At 30.5% G+C, this 18,996-nt stretch overlaps 2 long non-coding RNA genes and 1 pseudogene across 2 annotated transcripts; 1 reads left to right on the top strand and 2 right to left on the bottom strand.

Annotated features, from left to right (window-relative positions):
* Nucleotides 1-1,842: 1,842 nt before the first annotated feature.
* Nucleotides 1,843-3,626, bottom strand: LOC112702507 (uncharacterized). The gene is made up of 2 exons (XR_011863687.1): nucleotides 3,469-3,626; nucleotides 1,843-3,267 (listed from the first exon to the last, which is right to left on the bottom strand). It is a non-coding gene; the product is annotated as an uncharacterized lncRNA (long non-coding RNA).
* LOC112702508 (uncharacterized) lies at nucleotides 2,016-6,344 on the top strand. Its single transcript, XR_003154173.2, has 3 exons — nucleotides 2,016-2,183; nucleotides 5,709-5,860; nucleotides 6,048-6,344. It is a non-coding gene; the product is annotated as an uncharacterized lncRNA (long non-coding RNA).
* LOC140174529 (pentatricopeptide repeat-containing protein At3g49710-like) lies at nucleotides 3,686-5,306 on the bottom strand (annotated as a pseudogene).
* Nucleotides 6,345-18,996: the final 12,652 nt, after the last annotated feature.

Here is an 18,996-nt window from a genome sequence, read left to right as displayed (position 1 = left end):
ATTATTTTCAGCCTTAATGGTATCTCCAAGATCCATTGAATCAAGATGGATTTCAGCATCTAGTATCCATGATAAATAATTGTTTCCAGATATATCAAGAGCATTGAATTCAAGATGAGAGAGCTTCGACATAATGAAAATATTACCTGAGTCTTCCTAAAAATTTGATCAGAGTCTCGTGCTGATAACGTGTTGTAAAATAAAGGATATATAAAATAAAGATGTATAAATAGAAGACTCTATTATTAATATAATTAGCTCAATAATTTTTATATATATATAATAATATTATATGTTGTATTGTGTATATATATATAAAGATAAGAAAAAGTATTAAAAATAAAGAGAGAGAGAATTGCATTTGATACTATCTCAATATAATAAAGATGGTTAATATTGCTATTAATATTATATGTAAAGAGTAATAGAAAATAGAATTTAAAATACTTATAAAATAAAAGAAGAGAAAGAATTGTAATAGTAATATAAGGAGAAGGGTATTTGATTGCAACATAAAAGAGGATTGATTTATTTGTATGAAAAAGAAGGAAGAATAGTATTTTGTTCTGTTGTTATATAACTTTCAGAGGTTTGGACCTCTATTTATAGATGTACATAGGATAAATTTTCAAATGCTTATTAAAAGCATTCTTCCTTGAGAATACTACACCGCCCTTCATAAATGGACATCCATATAACAAATTTTATCTCAACAAATTTAACTAATTAACAAATCAATTCATCAAATACCATTATACCAATAATCCAATATTGTCTACATAGCCAATACTCAATATTAAATTAACTCTTATTATTAGAATAATACAATTAAAGGCTAAAACTAAGGCTATGAGTCTCTACACGAAAACTATCTATTCTTACATCAATAAATTTATCACAACAATGATTTTAATTTAACTCACTGATCATTTTCAGCAAAAAAAAATTTGGTTAATTTTTTTGTATATTAAAAAATTTTGGTATAATATTTTCCACAATTTTAAAAAACACCATAAAATCCAATAATTAAGTATTACACCAAGATTATACCAATATGTAAAAAAATAAACACAAAAAATTTAGCTTTACAACAAATTCAATTCAGTAATAATTTTTAGCAACAAAAAATATAGCTTAAAACATTATTTTTAGCAATAAATTAAATTCAACAGTAACAATAAATTTAACTCAATATAGCAATAAATTTAACTTACAACGACAAAAGACGGTTCAGTCATGATTTACAACAACAAAAATATAAAATTGACAAAAACAAGGGAAAAAGAAAGAAAAGGGGAAGGCACGAACTCACCAATTAGCAATTACTACAATTGACAAAACCGGTAAGACTGGTGAGAAGGAAGCCACGGAGAGGCCTCAGAGCAAGAACACGACGCGATGAGCCCAGGAACCAGCTACTGCTAGCGCCTATTTTGTTTCCGATATCATTAAATTTGTTATTATCTTGCTGAAATAATTACTTAGTTAAATTTTTTTGTTGTTAAAAATTTATCGTAATTTATTTTTTTATTGCTAAAAGTATTGATACTTGATTGTTATTACTTATTAATATGTTTGGAACAAGTGTCAAAAAAGTGACATAAAAAAAATGCTGTAAAAACCACTTAATAGCTAGTTCTTCAATGGTTTTAGCCTGCACTAAATTTTGGTCATAATTTTTGGTTACTCCTTGAGTATTGCTATATTTTCATAAATCATTGAAAATTCCCTTTAAACTAGCAATTCATGCATTGGTCACCCTTGTATAAATTGTAGTTTATTTTCAGGTTTTACATCGTTTTAAAACTTGTGCATTACCACTATTTATATAAAAACTAGAAGGACAAAATTATAGTCATTTTATTTTTAGACTTGATAGTTTTAGAATGCGTATACACCAATTTCAGTCATCGTATAAAAAATTAAAAATACAAATTCAAAAACTAAAAAAAAACCCACTCTCACTCATAACACGCGCCCCTCCCCACTCTCACCAATTTCAGTTACACGTGCTAAAACCACTTCCTCTCGCACAATTCTCTCCTCTTTCCCTCTCTCTCTCAAGCGCGATTCTCATACTCAAACACACTTCTTCTATAAGAACGGCTTTGGATACTTGAGAGGATACAACGGAGGTCTCCGGGTCTTCTCCATGCACGGATGCGAGCTGGGATATCGTGGAGGCAAGGGTTCCCCAAATCGATATACTCTTTTCTCCTTTTCCTTGTTTAGTTCTGCATTTTCAGCTCTGCATGAAATTGAACTTCGACGCCTTGTTTGATTTCTGCATGCTTGATTATAATTTAACAGAATGAGAAATAATCAAAATGGAATTCCTACCTGTTCCTACCTGTTTAATAGAATTTTACCTGTTTAATAGAATTTTATTTGATTTAGGTAGGAATTCCATTTTGATTATTTCTCATTCTGTTAAATTATAACCAAACAGGACCTAATTATCAGACTCGCACACAAAACAAGTTGCTATTGTTTGCTACTTCCAATTTTCTACCAATTAATCTTCATATTCTTCCTCAAGGTAAAAAACAATAATAATAACAACTTTTCTTGATCTTGCAGAACTCATACTATAATCCAACAATATATAACCAAAATATTGTAGCACACCCACATTTAGAACTAAACAAGGACTTGGACAAGCCTGATTAAACAAACAAAATACTCCAATAATATATAACAAAAAGATTGAGTCCAATGCACAATAAACCAAAACAACATTTGTTTAAGAGGAAGAAAAATACCAATCAATAAAAAATGGCATTAGTAACCCAGCTCATCAAGCAATTTAAAGCAACTACATATATAAATTCAGCAGCAAACAAAAACACACAAGTTATGTAGGTTTAGATGACCAGTGATCACCATCCCTTCTAAAAATAAAAATAAAAATCAAACAGAAATAAAAGAAACAGAAAATAAAAATGAAACCCCAACTATAATCAAACACAAGATATAAATCAAATCTAAAACTCATGCTATAATCAAGTCCTAACTATGCTATCTTAATCTTTGTCAAATTAATTAAAAAAAATGGAAAAGTGCTGACTCATAAAAATTGTGGACCAATTCCAAAAAGGAAAAACACCTCAAACAAACAGAAATGCCAAAAAGGAACAAGACATGCAAAAGTAGCGAAATCAAGCATGCATGAACATATATGAAGGTTTTGTTTTTAGAGACTATCCTTTTGCAGCATCAGTTTGAGAAGCTGTCGTAGTTCAGCTTCAAGACCATCTTGTGTCCAACCTGAAATTATCAAATTCAGTGACCAAGCTTTAAGATGAATTTGTTAAACCAAGGCAATGTGTTTTTTTTTTTTAACTTATATTCTTATGGCAGAATTTGTATTTGAAGACTCTATATGTAGGGTGCATACAGTATCTGAAACAACAAAGGGGGTGAAATATTTAAGACAATAACTGATATAACAAAGCAAGAGTTCAAAACCTTATAATGTTTCATGCAGTGTTATGTCTTATGATGCATTGGCTTCCTGCAGCCAGAGCTAGATTGACTCCCAAGTGGGCTGATAGAACATGTAATGATCATCAAATCTTCAGGATTCTCACTTAGCAAGATCTACATAGCTCTGAATTCACAAGAGAAATCAGTTCAAACTAACTCTTTAGTAGGATTCTGCAAGTAGGCTCTGCAGACATTCAGTTTAGCCTTGGCTGCTTAGTAGATCTATAAGTCATGGTAGCACAACTCAAATTCCCAGTAAAGTAGCAGTCTAGCACCTTTGAAATATTATCACCAATAATCTCTGCACGAACATTGTCCTTCTTTAAAGCAATGAAACCTGTGAGTGTCTCTAACGATGATTTCCCTACCAGAAATGGCAGAAATAATTTTTATGGCATTGTGGCAATCATCACAAATTCTTAGGTTCTTCACAACCAGTATTGGAATATTTCTGACCTTCAAACCCAAACTTCTCCTTCATTATATTGAAATATTTCTGACCTTCCTCAACTTTCCCTGTGTGCGCGCATGCAGAAAGAACAGATACGAAGGTTATGTTATTTGGGGCAATATCCTTTTGCAGCATCAGTTCAACAAGCCGTAGTGACTCAGCCTCAAGACCATGTTGTGCATAACCTGCTATCATTGAATTCAGTGATACCATGTTGTGTTCTGGCATAGTATCAAATATCTTTCTCGCATCCTGAAGATTCCCACATTTAGAGTACATTGCAACAAGAGCATTATTGACCGAAACATGATTATAAAGGATGTCGGATTTGATTGTTAATGCATGAACCTGATTTCCCACGGAGGGAGATAAATTAGAGCATGCACTAACGACACACACGAAACTACAATCATCTGGACGAAAGCCACCGCGTTGCATCTTGCGAAAACAACAGAGGGCATCCTCAGACAAGTCCTCATTCTGGGAATATCCAGAAATCATTGTGTTCCATAGAACCAAATCTGGTGCAGTAATCTCTTCAAACACCTTCCTGCACTCTAACATGCCCCCTGGCCCCTGCACACTTCGAGTACAAGTCAATCAAACCACTTCCTACATGAGAATTCCTATCGAACCCACTCTTAATCATCTTAGCATGAAACTGCATCCCCCCTTGCCAAATCCTTGAGGGAAGTAAAGGCAATCAAAACACTAGCCATAGTGAACATGTCAACCTCCAATCCCATCCTAACCATCTCACAGAACACAGAACAGTGTCAGCGCTTCCGATCCCTTGCGGTGTTGCCCGCACACCACAATCATCGAGTTCCAAGAAACCTCATCCCTCCCACCAAGCCCCATCTCATGAAACAGCCTTTTCGCCTCACACAAGAATCCCTCCTTGCTATAACTCGTGAGCATGGCATTGTTAACAGAAGCATAAGAATCAAACCCACCCATCACCACGAAGCAATGAAGCTGCCTGATCAACCACCTCCCTGAGCAAGCTCAGTGCCTCCTCACAGTCGCCGCACTCAGCGTAAGCACTAATAAGGGCGTTGTAGGAAACAAGGTCTGGTTGGGGAATATGGTCGAACAGCTGGCGGGAAATGTGGGGAAGGGAGTGTTTGGCATAGGCATTGATGATGGCATTGTAGGAGAACACATTAGGGTGCTCAGTGAGGCCAAAGGCACTTCGGGCATTGCGGAGGGTGCCGCATTTGGAATAGAGAATAGTGAAATGGTTAGAGAGGTAGGTGGTAATGTTATCATTGTTGTTGCTGTGGGATTTGAAGAAGAGTGCATGAAGGGCTTTCCTTGCTGAAGGGTTTCTTTCGGGAGTGGATCCTCTCCAGAAAAAAATGGATGGTGTTTAGTGTAGGATCTCACCCTTCATTGTTCTCTCTCTTATTTAATTTTGGTTCCACTTATAGAATTAAAGGTGAGAGCTCACACTTTATTCTCTCAAGTGTTAACAAAAATGGAGAGAATAAATTTCCGTTTCTTTCTGATATGCATGTTTTGAGAAGGTTCTGGAAGGTGTGAGGGTTTAGTAATTGCCATGGGTTCACAACCTATAAGCCAGGCATGTATCATGTTGCATTTATTTGCTTTGTCTGGGTATGCATAATTGTTTTAGTTTGTCTATCTGATAAATTTTGTTTAACTGATAACTGTGATATTTACTGTAACTGTTCTTTAAATGTGTTTGTCTTGCATTTGCTTGTGTTTGTGATTGTCTTTTTATTTTGAGTACCTTGGTGGTGGACAGGTGATAATCCTTATTTGATTTGAAATGAGCCAGAGGTCGGGTTGAGTTTAATTGGGTCAGAGGCTGAACTGGGTTAATTTGGGCCATAGGCCATGACTGGTTGGATCAGTGGTAAAAGTTAGAGTTAAATGAGACAGGAAGTAAACTACAAGGTTAGAGATATATCGTTATTTGGGTACTAGTTCAGTTTATTCTTTTAGGTTTTATAATTTGAGTGTCGGCGTTCTAGGATTGCCTCTGGCTTTCTTGGGACCTTATTTATTATATATGTGGGCACCTTAACCATATTGAGAACCCATGATTCTCATCCCATATAATATTGTTATTTTTCATATGCAGGTTGAGAAGTACCACTTTGTATTCTGGAGATCTCTTGGGGTTCAGGGTTGTATTTTTACTTATATTTATATATGTATTTAGATTTTCCACCTTGTATTTTATATTTGTTCTTTTTAGAGGTTGGCTCAAAAAAACATGTTGTCAGTTTACTATTTTGGCTTACTTTTGGGTTTATTTGTATATATGTATATATATGTTCTGACCGGTTTAAACTTCGTGAGCTGAGTCAAGAGCTTTGTTATCTGTATCCTTGAAAATCGTCTAGTATGTATATATATCCTTACCGTTTTACTCTTACTCTATCCGGTTTATGTTTATCGTCCATGGGAGCGTAACGACTTTTGTTTTAAACTTTCCTTCAAAGGCTCCAAGATATAAAAATTTTTCAACTATATTATGTATATATTTTATTTTTAGAGGTTGTAATACCTCACCAATTCTCCTTTACAACTTGAGCGTAAGGTTCTGTGTGGTAGAGTGTTACATCTTACATTTAAAATACAAAACCAAACTCTCTAAAAAATGTGTTTAAATTTAAAACAAGAGTAAAATATTATTTTACTTTCTAATACAACGTTCTATTTTTATCCCCAAACGTTTTATTTCGTCTTATTTTAATCTTCTGGTAAAAATTAAAATTTTTTTCTTCCAAGAATACCATTTTCATCACTATTTTTAACTCTCTTTTTTTTTATTGTTCTATTATTTTTTCTCTTAGATCTCTATAATAACTACTATGAACAATTATTATTTTTGTTGTTATTTAGAAGAAAATCATAACGAAAGAAATGATATTTTTGAAAAAAAAAATTTAATTTTGACCAGACGATTAAAAGAAGATAAAATAAAAGTGTTGAGATAAAAAAATATAACATTTTAAACATAAAGACAAAATTAAGACTTAACACAAATGTTAGTGGCTAAAACAATACTTTACTCTTTCAACAAAAATAACAAACTCTAAATTCTAAAATATAAATATTAAATCCTAAAACTTAACAATCGAAATATTCAAATTAGAAACAAAACACAATTTGAATAAAATAACGAATCTTAAATTCTAAATTGTAAACACTAAATCATAAAAAATTAAATTCATAAAAGATAATAAGACGAGTAAATTTTAGAATTTTTCATACTAACAAAAATAAATTATCAAATAAGTATTTGAATAACTAAAATATACTAAATTATCAAATTAGTATTTCTCATTTTTTACCTTATATGTTTCTCTCAGATAATTTATTATCGTTTGATCTTTGATTTTTTAGTAAAAACTACATACACAAATATCAGATACTAAAATATGATAATAAAATCATAGGTTAAAAATTCTATAATACAAAATTTAAGTGAAAAATATTTTTTTAGAAAATATATTAACATTTCTATATCTTCAATCTTCCTCTTATATAGAGGGAAAAAAATAGATTCTCTCAAATTTTTTTTAATTGTTTAATAAAGTGTAAATTATCATTTTATACTTTTTAAATAGAATAAAAAAACATATGAGAAAAAATATTAAATGATAAAAATTAAATGACATTTTACTAAACAATTAAAGGAAAAAATTTGAGAGAATCCACTCTAAAAGAAAAATATATTTGATTAGTTATTTTTTTATTTTTTATTTTGACAAAAATATAAGAGAAAGTGAAATTTCTTGGAAGAAAATAATATAATTAGGTAAGTAATAAAATTCAATCTTTATTCAACCAATAAAATTTAAAATTCATTTAAATAAATGTAAGAAACATATCTTTAAAAATTAGTGTCTCATATTTTCTCTCTCTTACATTTAAAATACAAAACAAAACTCTCTAAAAATAAATATATTTAAATTTAAAAAAGATATAATCCAAACAAGAGTAAAATACTATTTCACTTTCTAATATAACGTTCTATTTTTATCCCCAATATTTTATTTCGTCTTATTTTAATGTTATGGTCAACATTAAAATTCTTTTCTTTCAAGAATACCCTTTTCACCTCTATTTTTTGCTCTCTTTTTTTTTATAGTTCTGTCATTTTTGCTCTTAGATCACTATAACAACTACTATGAATAATTATGATTTTTGTGGTTATTTAGAAGAAAATCATAATAAAAGAAATGATCTTTTTGAAAGGAAAAATTTTAATTTTGACAAACGGATTAAAAGAAGACGAAATAAAACTGTTGAGATAAAAAAAATAGAACGTTTCAAACATAAAGACAAAATTAAGACTTAACACAAATGTTAGTGACTAAAATAATATTTTACTCTATAAACAAAAATAACATACTCTAAATTCCAAAATATAAATATTAAATCCTAAAACTTAACAATCGAAATATTTAAATTAAAAATAAAACACAATTTGAATAAAATAATAAATTTTAAATTCTAGTTAAACTCTAAACACTAAACATTAAATCATAAAAATTAAATTCATAAAAGATAATAAGACGAGTAAATTTAGAATTTTTCATAAGAACAAAAATAAATTATCAAAAAGTATTTGTATAACTAAAATATACTAAATTATCAAATAAGTATTTCTCATTTTTTGCATTATTTGTTTCTCTCAGATAATTTGTTATCTTTTGATCTTTGGCTTTCTAATAAGAACTACGTACACAAATATTAAATACTAAAATATGGTGATAAAATTAGAGGTTAAAAATTCTACAATACAAAATTTAAGTGAGAAATATTCTTTTAGAAAATATATTAACATTTCTATATCTTCAAGCTTCCTCTTATATAGACAAAAAAATAGATTCTCTCAATTTTTTTTAATTGTTTCATAAAGTGTAAATTATTATCTTATACTTTTTAAATGGAATCAGAAAAAAAATATTTGACAAAAAATATTAAATGATAAAATTAAATAACATTTTCCTAACAATTAAGAAAAAAATTTGAGAGAATCCACTCTAAAAGAACAGTATATTTGATTAGTTATTTTTTATTTTTTTATTTTTTTATTTTAACAAGAACATAAGAGAAAGTGAAATTTCTTTGCAAGACGAAAACATTAAAATTATGTAAGTAATGAAATTCAATCTTTATTCAACCAACAAAATTTAAAATTCATTTAAGTAAATGTAAGAAACATATTTTAAAAATTAGTGTCTCATATTTCTTCTCTCTTACATTTAAAATGCAAAATCAAACTCTCTAAAAATAAATGTATTTAAATTTAAAACAAAATATAATCCAAACAAGCGTAAAATACTGTTTTATTTTCTAATGTACCGTTCTATTTTTATCTCCAAATATTTTATTTCGTCTTATTTTAATTTTCTGGTCGAAATTAAAATTTTTTCTTCTAAAAATACCCTTTTCACCTCTATTTTTAGCTCTCTCTTTTTGTTATAGTTCTGTCATTTTTGCTCTTATATCACTATAACAACTACTATGAACAATTATGATTTTTATCGTTTTTTAGAAGAAAATCATAATGAAAGAAATGATATTTTTGAAAGGAAGAATTTTTATTTTGACCAGAGGTTTAAAAGAAGATGAAATAAAACCAATGGGATAAAAAAAATAGAATGTTTCAATCATAAAGACAAAATTAAGACTTAACACAAACGTTAGCAACTAGAACAATACTTTACTTTTTAAACAAAAATAACAAACTCTAAATTCCAAAACATAAATATTAAATCCTAAAACTTAACAATCGAAATATTTAAATTAAAAACAAAACACAATTTGAATAAAATAACAAATTTTAAATTCTGAACTCTAAACAATAAAAATTAAATCATAAAGAATTAAATTCATAAAAGATAATAAGATGAGTAAATTTTAGAATTTTTTATACAAACAAAAATAAATTATCAAATAAATAATACTCATTTTTGCATTCTTTGTTTCTCTTAGATAATTTATTATCGTTTGATCTTTGACTTTTTAATAAGATCTACTTAAACAAATATCAGATACTAATATATGGTGATAAAATCAGAGGTTAAAAAGTCTATAATAAAAAATTTAAGTGAGAAATATTCTTTTAAAAAATATATTAACATTATCTTCCTCTTATATAGAGGAAAAAAATAGATTCTCTCAACTTTTTTTTAATTGTTTAATAAAGAGTAAATTATCATCTTATACTTTTTAAATGGAATCAAGAAAAAAAAATATGAGAAAAATATTAAATGATAAAAATTAAATGATATTTTACTAAATAATTAAGAAAAAAATGGAGAGAATCCACTCTAAAAAAAGAGTATATTTAATTAATTATTTTTTATTTTTTATTTTGACAAGAACATAAGAGAAAGTGAAATTTCTTTGCAAGACATAAATAATACAATTAGGTAGGTAATAAAATTCAATCTTTATTCAACAAAAAAATTTTAAAATATATTTAAATAAATATAAGAAATATATGTTTAAATTTAATGTCTCATATTTTCGCCTATCAGAGAAAAACTAACCATAAAAAAATGAATGACGAGACTATACATTTGAAAATTATAAGGCGGCGCGGTACGTTAGTCACTTTGGTATCGACCTAACCCCGAAAAATTTGATATCAATCCTAGGTTCCAAATTGATGACCGAAACAATAGAGAATAGGTTAGTGAAATCTAAACTAAGATTATAACTGCGCGATCCCAACCAAATAATTTTGTTGGAAGTGAAGACCTAGATAGTTGAAAAGGGGAAGTTGCGCTTTCTTGGAAATTATCTCGACAAGATTAGGAACGGTGAGCAGTTGAGAGCAAGTGATTAACACTGAGAAGTATTGAATCCGAAATGAGACCACTACTCATACCTCTTTTCAGGTAACTGAATCTGAATTTTGAGGACAAAATTCTTATTTATGTGGGTAGGATGTAAACCCCGCAAAATTAGCGAATAATTAACCAACAAATTAATTTTTAATAAAAAAATTAGAAATGTGAATTTTATATTAAAATAGGAAAAAGCTCATTAAAACGAGAATTTTGGCACTAATTTCAAAGAATTTGACCCAAAATTGGACCGAAACCGAACCGGTTGAAGTGGACCCGTATTGGGCCCATGGCCCAACCCACGAAACCACCCACACTTAAGGAACATCCTTTCTTCCTCCTCATTCAGCAGGAATGAGCTGAAGTAATTCAAGGAAAGGGGAAACAAAACAAAACCCTTGTCCTCCATTCAAGTTGCCGTAACTTTTGAGTTTTGATTGTCGCACCGTTTACGGTCACGTGACCACTGCGTCGAGCTCTACAAATCTACCAGAACAATTTCATAGGTAAGCCACTCTATTACTCCAGCCTCTCTATCCCTTAATTTTCAAAATTTAGGAGAATCCAAGTTGAGAATTTGTTGATTTTGATTCTCTAGGTTCGAATTAGCTTGCAGAACTTGTTGGATTTAGTTCACTTGGTCCGTGGGTACGGTAAGAATCACTAACCTAAGTCAATTCCTTGAATTTTGTTATCGGATATTGAGTTTTAGATATATGTATGTGTGGTCATATGAATTTAGGTGTACATACACATTTTGGAACTTGATTTTGGGCATTGGAAAGCTTGTGGAGGATTAGCGTCAATGCTTTGGTGATTTTTCGGACTTGTGAGGCTTTGGTGATTTGTCTTGGTCAATACGTGGAAATCGGTCAAGGTATGGTTTAGGTTTTGCGTATTTAACATATAATGTTGTATGAAACCTTAGGCTAGATGACCCTAGAATAGGTTGGAAGGTAAGAAAATATTCAATACTTAGCACCTGTGATAAATATGATGATATGAATTGAGTGTATGTTGGATGGTTGCTGCTTATGCTAATGATAGTGTGTTAATTGATGAATTGGTGATGGATGATGTGATGATATGATTATATATGTATTGAGTGAGTTATTGATAATATTGTTGATGCAAAATGAGGAATTGGGGTTTGAAATTGTGTAAATATGAAGTTTGGTTGAAGGTGGTGTGATGTAAAGAATGTAGTGTTGTGTTGAAGTGCTATGATGTCATATTGTGCCGAATCTAGGTATAAAATTATGGATATGAGTTTAGGTTCCAAGAAAATTGAGATTTGAAGTCTTTTGTGAAAAATTAGTTTTTGGACAAACTTCAGCGAGCCATAACTTGGCTTCTGAACCCCTGAATGATTTCAAACTTGTTTTATATGAAAATTGGGTTCGTGAAGTAGTTTACGCCGTTCGAAAAACGGAAGGAAAATGATTTAAAACAAAAAAGTTAGCGCGTCGGAAGTTTGGGTTTGAAATTTGAAATTCTGCAGCTTTTTTCAGACTCAATAAAATTTTTGGAAAAATGTACGCTCACGCGTATGCGTGACCCACGCGTACGCGTGATCTGAGATTTGCGTACACGACCACTTTCTCACGACGCGACCAACCCTTTCGGGTTAGAATTCACGTGTACGCGACTACGCGAGTAAGGATTTTTCACGTCCACGTGTACGCGTGGCCCCTGTTTCAACAAATCTGGTTTTTTAGTTTTAAACCTAATTTCAAACTTCTAAACTTCTACTTTTGAGTGCGCAGTTATAAATCATAGTAGTAAGCCTAGTAATTAGATGAAGCTAGGAAATGGAGGTATCTTGGAGGCGAAGTAAGCTGAGAAAGTGATGAATTATATATGGAAACGTGTATACTTGAAGTGTATATGGTACCATGACTTTAATGATATGATTATGCGACGATTATGATTAATGTAAAGAGATTATAACGTTGAACTTGCGAATGAATGAGCATGATGATGATATTGTTTTGTGGGATGTGAGAAAGGTGGTAGGGCACTAATCCCCCGACATATTCTCTCAAATTCAGTCTCCCTCTGTCTGCAAGGTAGTAGGGCACTAATCCCCCGATCGGTATGGCATGGCCTTACTAGAAGAAGGCGGTAGGGTACTAATCCTCCGATTTATTTTCCCCTAGTGTATGCCTCTATGAGAAGGTGGTAGGGCACTAATCCCCCAATCTTGTGCCTCCTGGAGATGCGCAGCTGAGAGACGGTATCCGAATTAGCTACCGGCTGTGTCGGATTTTGGAAGTTAACTGACGCTGAGCTCACGGCCAGTAGGAAAGGCATACATCATGTGCATATTGTTTGTTTTGCTTGCTATGCATTATTTGGGAATGCCTAATTGATTATATTATGTTAATTGTTATATTTGCTACTTGCACTACTTGTCTCCTACTTGTGCTTGTAATTATCTGTTTGTCTATCTTTGCAAACTCACCGGTGATGGAGGAACAAAGGAAAGGTGGAAAGACTTAGTGTTAAGGTTAAGTTTAAATTAGGCTTAGATATCCTTATAAGACCACATTTTTATGGTTTCTGTTTAGTAATTTAAGCCTTGTAATCTGAGTGTCGGCATTCTAGGATTGCCTCTGGCATTTCCACGACCTTATATCTTATGTGCGTGGCACCTTTACCATGTTGAGAACCTCTGGTTCTCACCCTATACTCTGCTGTTGTTTTTCAGATGCAGGTCGAGTGACACCTCACTAGGCGTCTGGAGTTCTACGACGAAGTGGTTCATTTTGAGGCCCTACTTTTGTTATTTTGATATATATATATATATATGTATTAGACTCCCCTTATATGTCTATGAACACTTTATCTTTGGTACCTCTTAGAGGTTTTATGGAGAACTAGGGCTTTTAAACATGTATTTTGGGCTATGGGCTGTATATTGTGTATATAAATATTCTCCAGCCAACCTTAACTTTGCAGACTGAATTAGGAGCTTGTTATTTTGTATTCTTGATCCTCTATTCCTACTTTCTGTTTATTTATGCCTTTCAACCTTAGTTTCTTCATACGCAAGTAATCACGTTTCCTGAGCGTTGCGCTTTTATTTTTGATATTTTTGTTTTACCTATTCTTCCAGGATCTTTGTATACTGTATCATTTTTAATATTATATATATACATTTTTATTTTTAGAGGTCGTTGTCCCTTGCCACCTCTATTTTACATCCTAGGTGTAAAGTTCTGTGTGGTAGGGTATTACAGATAATTTATTATCGTTTGATCTTTGACTTTCTAATAAGAACTATGTACACAAATATCAGATACTAAAATATCGTGATAAAACCATAGGTTGAAAATTCTACAATACAAAATTTAAGTGAGAAATATTCTTTTAGAAAATATATTAACATTTCTATATTTTCAATCTTCCTCTTATATAGAGAAAAAAATAGATTTTCTCAATATTTTTTAATTGTTTAATAAAGTGTAAATGATCATCTTATACTTTTTAAATGGAATAAAAAACATATAAAAAAATATTAAATAATAAAAATTAAATGACATTTTACTAAATAATTAAAAAAAATTTGAGAGAATCTACACTAAAAGAAGAGTGTATTTCATCAGTTATTTTTTTTATTTTGACAAGAACATAAGAGAAAGAAAAATTTCTTTGCAAGACAGAAACATTACAATTAAGTAAGTAATAAAATTCAATATTTATTCAACCAACAAAATTTAAAATCCATTTAAATAAATGTAAGAAACATATCTTTAAAATTAGTGTCTCATATTTTCTCTTTCTTACACTTAAAATACAAACCAAACTCTCTAAAAATAAATGTATTTAAATTTAAAATAAAATATAATCCAAACAAGAGTAAAATACTTTTTACTTTCTAATGTAACATTCTATTTTTATCCCCAAACGTTTTATTTCGTCTTGATGTAAGACCCAGAATTTTCAAATAAATCTTATTATGAATTAATTTCAATTCATTAATCAGGTTTTGATAATTAATTAGAATTTTACCTAATTTTATAATTATTGAATTATTTTCTATATTTAAATTATAAAATTGATAGTTACAAAATAATAAGAATTTTATATGATTTGGTTTTAGATAATTCAATTTATATCATTTAATACTATATGTTAAAGATAAAGAAAATTAATCACATTACTGTATATTTTCAATTGGAGTAATTTATTGAGAATCAATTAGTATTTTTATACCACAAATAATATTTTAAAATAATTTTAGAAATTAAATTAGCTTTTCAAATAGGGAAAGGGAGGAGCTACAGCCGCCGCGCCTGGTCTCTGTTGTCGCTGAACTTTGACCGCCGCCGTTCCTGCCGCCGTTGAAGCCACGGTCGCTGTCGTCTTTGAGTGCCAGAGAAAGAAAGAGAGCTCGAGGAAGAGAAGGACGCGATAGAGGTGAAAAACGTTGTTCCACTATGCATTGTCGACGTTCTGGGCTGCACCGCCGTGGATGTGGCCGCCGGAAACTGCCGCGAGAACCTCTGTTTTTTGGGTAAGCATTTTTTTGTTTCCAAAAGCTTTGAAATCAGTATTCTGATATAAGTTGTCACAGGTTCTGAGTTGTTGGTAGTGTAGGGTTGAGTTCCGATGATTTCATGTCAAAATTAAGGTTACCATTGAACCACCGAAACTTCTGGCCGTGCCTCTGTCGCCGGACAACACCGCTGCCGCCTGGAACCTCCATTGAAGTCTGTATCTGTGTGGTAAGCGCTAAGCTTGCTTTAGCTTCTTTGTCTATTAAGTTGGTTTTTACCGTGAGGGTGGTTGCTGAGATTATCCGTGTCAGGATGTATGATCACATGGTCACTGCAAGTTTTTCTGTCCTGCACCACCATTGGAGCCGCCTAACCGGTGCTGAAATCGCTGCTGCTCTGTGTTCTTTTATAGTAAGTATTTACGTTTCGAAAAACCTCCGCATTAGTGTCCTGTTACGTGTATTAAAGTCTTTACGATATTGATGTGTTAGAGATCAAAAGCCGAGCTTATATGTAGCGTTTGAGGCTATTTCTGCTTTTGGGAAAGCAAGCGGAGCAGAGGCTTCAGGTGCCGCTAAATTTGGGTTGAGAGAAATGAGTTCAGTTGACGCGTTTGGATTATGATTTCGTGTGTCGAGGTAGGGGTTTTCTTAAAATATATTTTATACTACAGAGTTGTGATAAATAGATATTGATGCAAAGAGATTTACTTCTGTGATTATATTTGTCTTATGGATGTGATGGTTTGTTGGACTGAATTATTGAGTGCTTGATTGCGTGAGTGGTGTGTGGTTATGGATAAAAACCGGTTTGGAATGTCATTTACTTGATTATTAAGAAAGGTGGATTTTCTTGTTTTTAGAGTTTACTTAGTAATATAAATGAAACGATTTTGGAAATAATTTGAGATATGAAAATAAATTGATTCTGGGAGCGGTTTGATTGTGAGTTGGTTTGATTTTATGAATGATTTAATATTTGAGCTGATTCGATTTTAAAAAGAGTTTTATTGTTAGAATTGGTTGATTTGAAAATAATTTGACATTGGAACTGGTTCAATTCTGGAAAATGTTTGAGATTTGAAAATGGTTGAGAAAAGGTTTGAGAAATGTTTAGATGGGACCCGAAAAGGGTGGCAGTGTTCGAGTTTTAGAGGAGATGCTGCCAAAATTTTATAAAATTGAAAGTTTTATTTAAAGTAATTAATTAAAAAGATTTGTTTTTAAGCATTATACGTTTTAAGATTGATTTGTCTATCAAAGAAAGAATTTTGTTTTGGAATTGAGATTGTTAACGAACAGAATCAAAAAGAGGATGATGAGGATTTTATTTGAAATATGGCTTTGAAATGAACTTGGAAATGAGATTTGGATTGATGAATGATTATGATGTTGAGAATGTTGAGATGTGAACTTTGAATTATTCACATGGCTTATGAATTTGAAATATCTGAGATACGAGGTTCTCTGGATTAAGTGACGTGGCTTGCCACCACGTGTACTAGGTTGGAAACTCGATACTCTGTTGACCGTACGACGTAAGTGTGTGACCGGGCACTATATAAATTTCCGAGAATGTTACCCCCATTGAGTAATATTGATTATTTGAGAAAAAACTATGCATAGACTCTTGGGGATGCACGTCGGGGGACAGTCTAAGTACAATTCAGACTTGTTGGGTTGGCTGGATAACCGACAGATGAGCCTCATCAGCCATAGGACAGGCATGCATCATATGCATTTGCATGCTTTTGCTTGAGTTTGAACTTGTTTTGGTTTGCCTAATTACTAAACTGTTTTTAACTGCTACTTGAACTATTTGCTGTAACTGTTTCCTACTTGTGCTTTCCTTGTCTGTCTTGCTTGTGTTGCTTGATTGCGTGGTTGGTTTCTGATTGAGATTTTCTTATAAGAGAAAAAAGGTTTCGGATTTCTGAAAGATTAAACATTATTTTCTTCGAAAAGGTTTTGAATGATTACTCATTGGTTTTAAAAACAGAATTCATAAGGCAATGATAATCACTGAGGCTGAAAACAGTTTTCTTAATAAATATCTTCTTATGACAACTTTGAAACTCAGTGGTGAGACCGTGTGGTTAGGTTCTCACCCCCTACAGCTTTACCTTTTCAGGAACCGGATGAAGAAGCATTAAGAAGAGTTATACTGCGTTGGTTTATATACTGATGTATTAATTAGATTATTTTCTTCTCTCGTCTTTATTATTACAAGTTTGTAAGAGGGATAGGAATTGTATGTTTTATATGTATAATATATTTAATTATTATGTAAGGAGTCTTGTATATGAATCTATGCCTATTTGTATTTTTTCTTAAGTTAAAGTGTTTATTTTCGGTTTTCAAAAAAATCAGCTATACAGTGTCGAGTCACAGGCTCCTATTTTAGTATTTAGTATGTGAAGTAGTCGTAATACTTCTTGCTATCAGAGTAGCGTAGCCGGAAGCGTGACTTCTAATAGTGAGGGTGTTACATCTTATGTTAATTTTCTGGTCAAAATTAAAAAAAAAATTCTTCCAAGTATACCCTTTTCACCTCTATTTTTATCTCTCTTTTTTTCTTATTGTTCTGTCATTTTTGCTCTTAGATCACTATGACAGCTACTATGAACAAATACGATTTTTGTCATTATTTAGAAGAAAATCATAATAAAAGAATGGATATTTTTGAAAGAAAAAATTTTAATTTTGACCAGAGGATTAAAAGAAGACGAAATAAAACTGTTGAGATAAAAAAATAGAACGTTTCAAACATAAAGACAAAATTAAGACTGAATACAAACAGTGAGCGACTAAAACAATACTTTACTCTTTAAACGAAAATAACAAACTCTAAATTCCAAAATAAAAATATTTAATCCTAAACATTAACAATCGAAATATTTAAATTAAAAATAAAACACAATTTGAATAAAATAACAAATTTTAAATTCTAAACTCTACACACTAAACATTAAATCATAAAGAATTAAATTCATAAAAGATAATAAGATGAGTAAATTTTAGAATTTTTATACGAACAAAAATAAATGATCAAATAAGTATTTTTCATTTTTTTATTATTTGTTTTTCTTAGATAATTTATTATCGTTTGATTTTTGACTTTTTAATAAGATTTACGTACACAAGTATTAGATACTAATATATGGTGATAAAATTAGAGGTTAAAAATTCTATAATACAAAATTTAAGTGAGAAATATTCTTTTAAAAAATATATTAGCATTTCTATATCTTCAATCTTCCTCTTATATAGAGAAAAAAAAATAGATTCTCTCAATTATTTTATAATTATTTAATAAAGTGTAAATTATCATCTTATACTTTTTAAATAGAATAAAAAAATATGAAAAAAATATTAAATGATAAAAATTAAATAATATTTTACTAAATAATTAAGAAAAAAATTTGAGAGAATTCACTCTAAAAAAATAGTATATTTGATTAGTTATTTTTTTATTTTTTATTTTGTCAAGAACATAAGAGAAAGTAAAATTTCTTTGCAAGACGAAAATAATACAATTAGATAAATAATAAAATTCAATCTTTATTCAGCCAACAAAATTTAAAATCTATTTAAATAAATATAAGAAATATATCTTTAAATTTAATGTCTCATATTTTCTCTCTCTTATATTTAAAATACAAAACCAAACTCTCTAAAAATAAATGTATTTAAATTTAAAACAAAATATAATCCAA

The sequence above is a fragment of the Arachis hypogaea genome, chromosome 7, assembly GCF_003086295.3.
Source record: "Arachis hypogaea cultivar Tifrunner chromosome 7, arahy.Tifrunner.gnm2.J5K5, whole genome shotgun sequence".
In the NCBI taxonomy this organism is placed as follows: domain Eukaryota; kingdom Viridiplantae; phylum Streptophyta; class Magnoliopsida; order Fabales; family Fabaceae; genus Arachis; species Arachis hypogaea.
The sequence above is the reverse complement of the archived record's forward strand: the minus strand, read 5'-3'. Positions and strand labels throughout refer to the sequence as shown.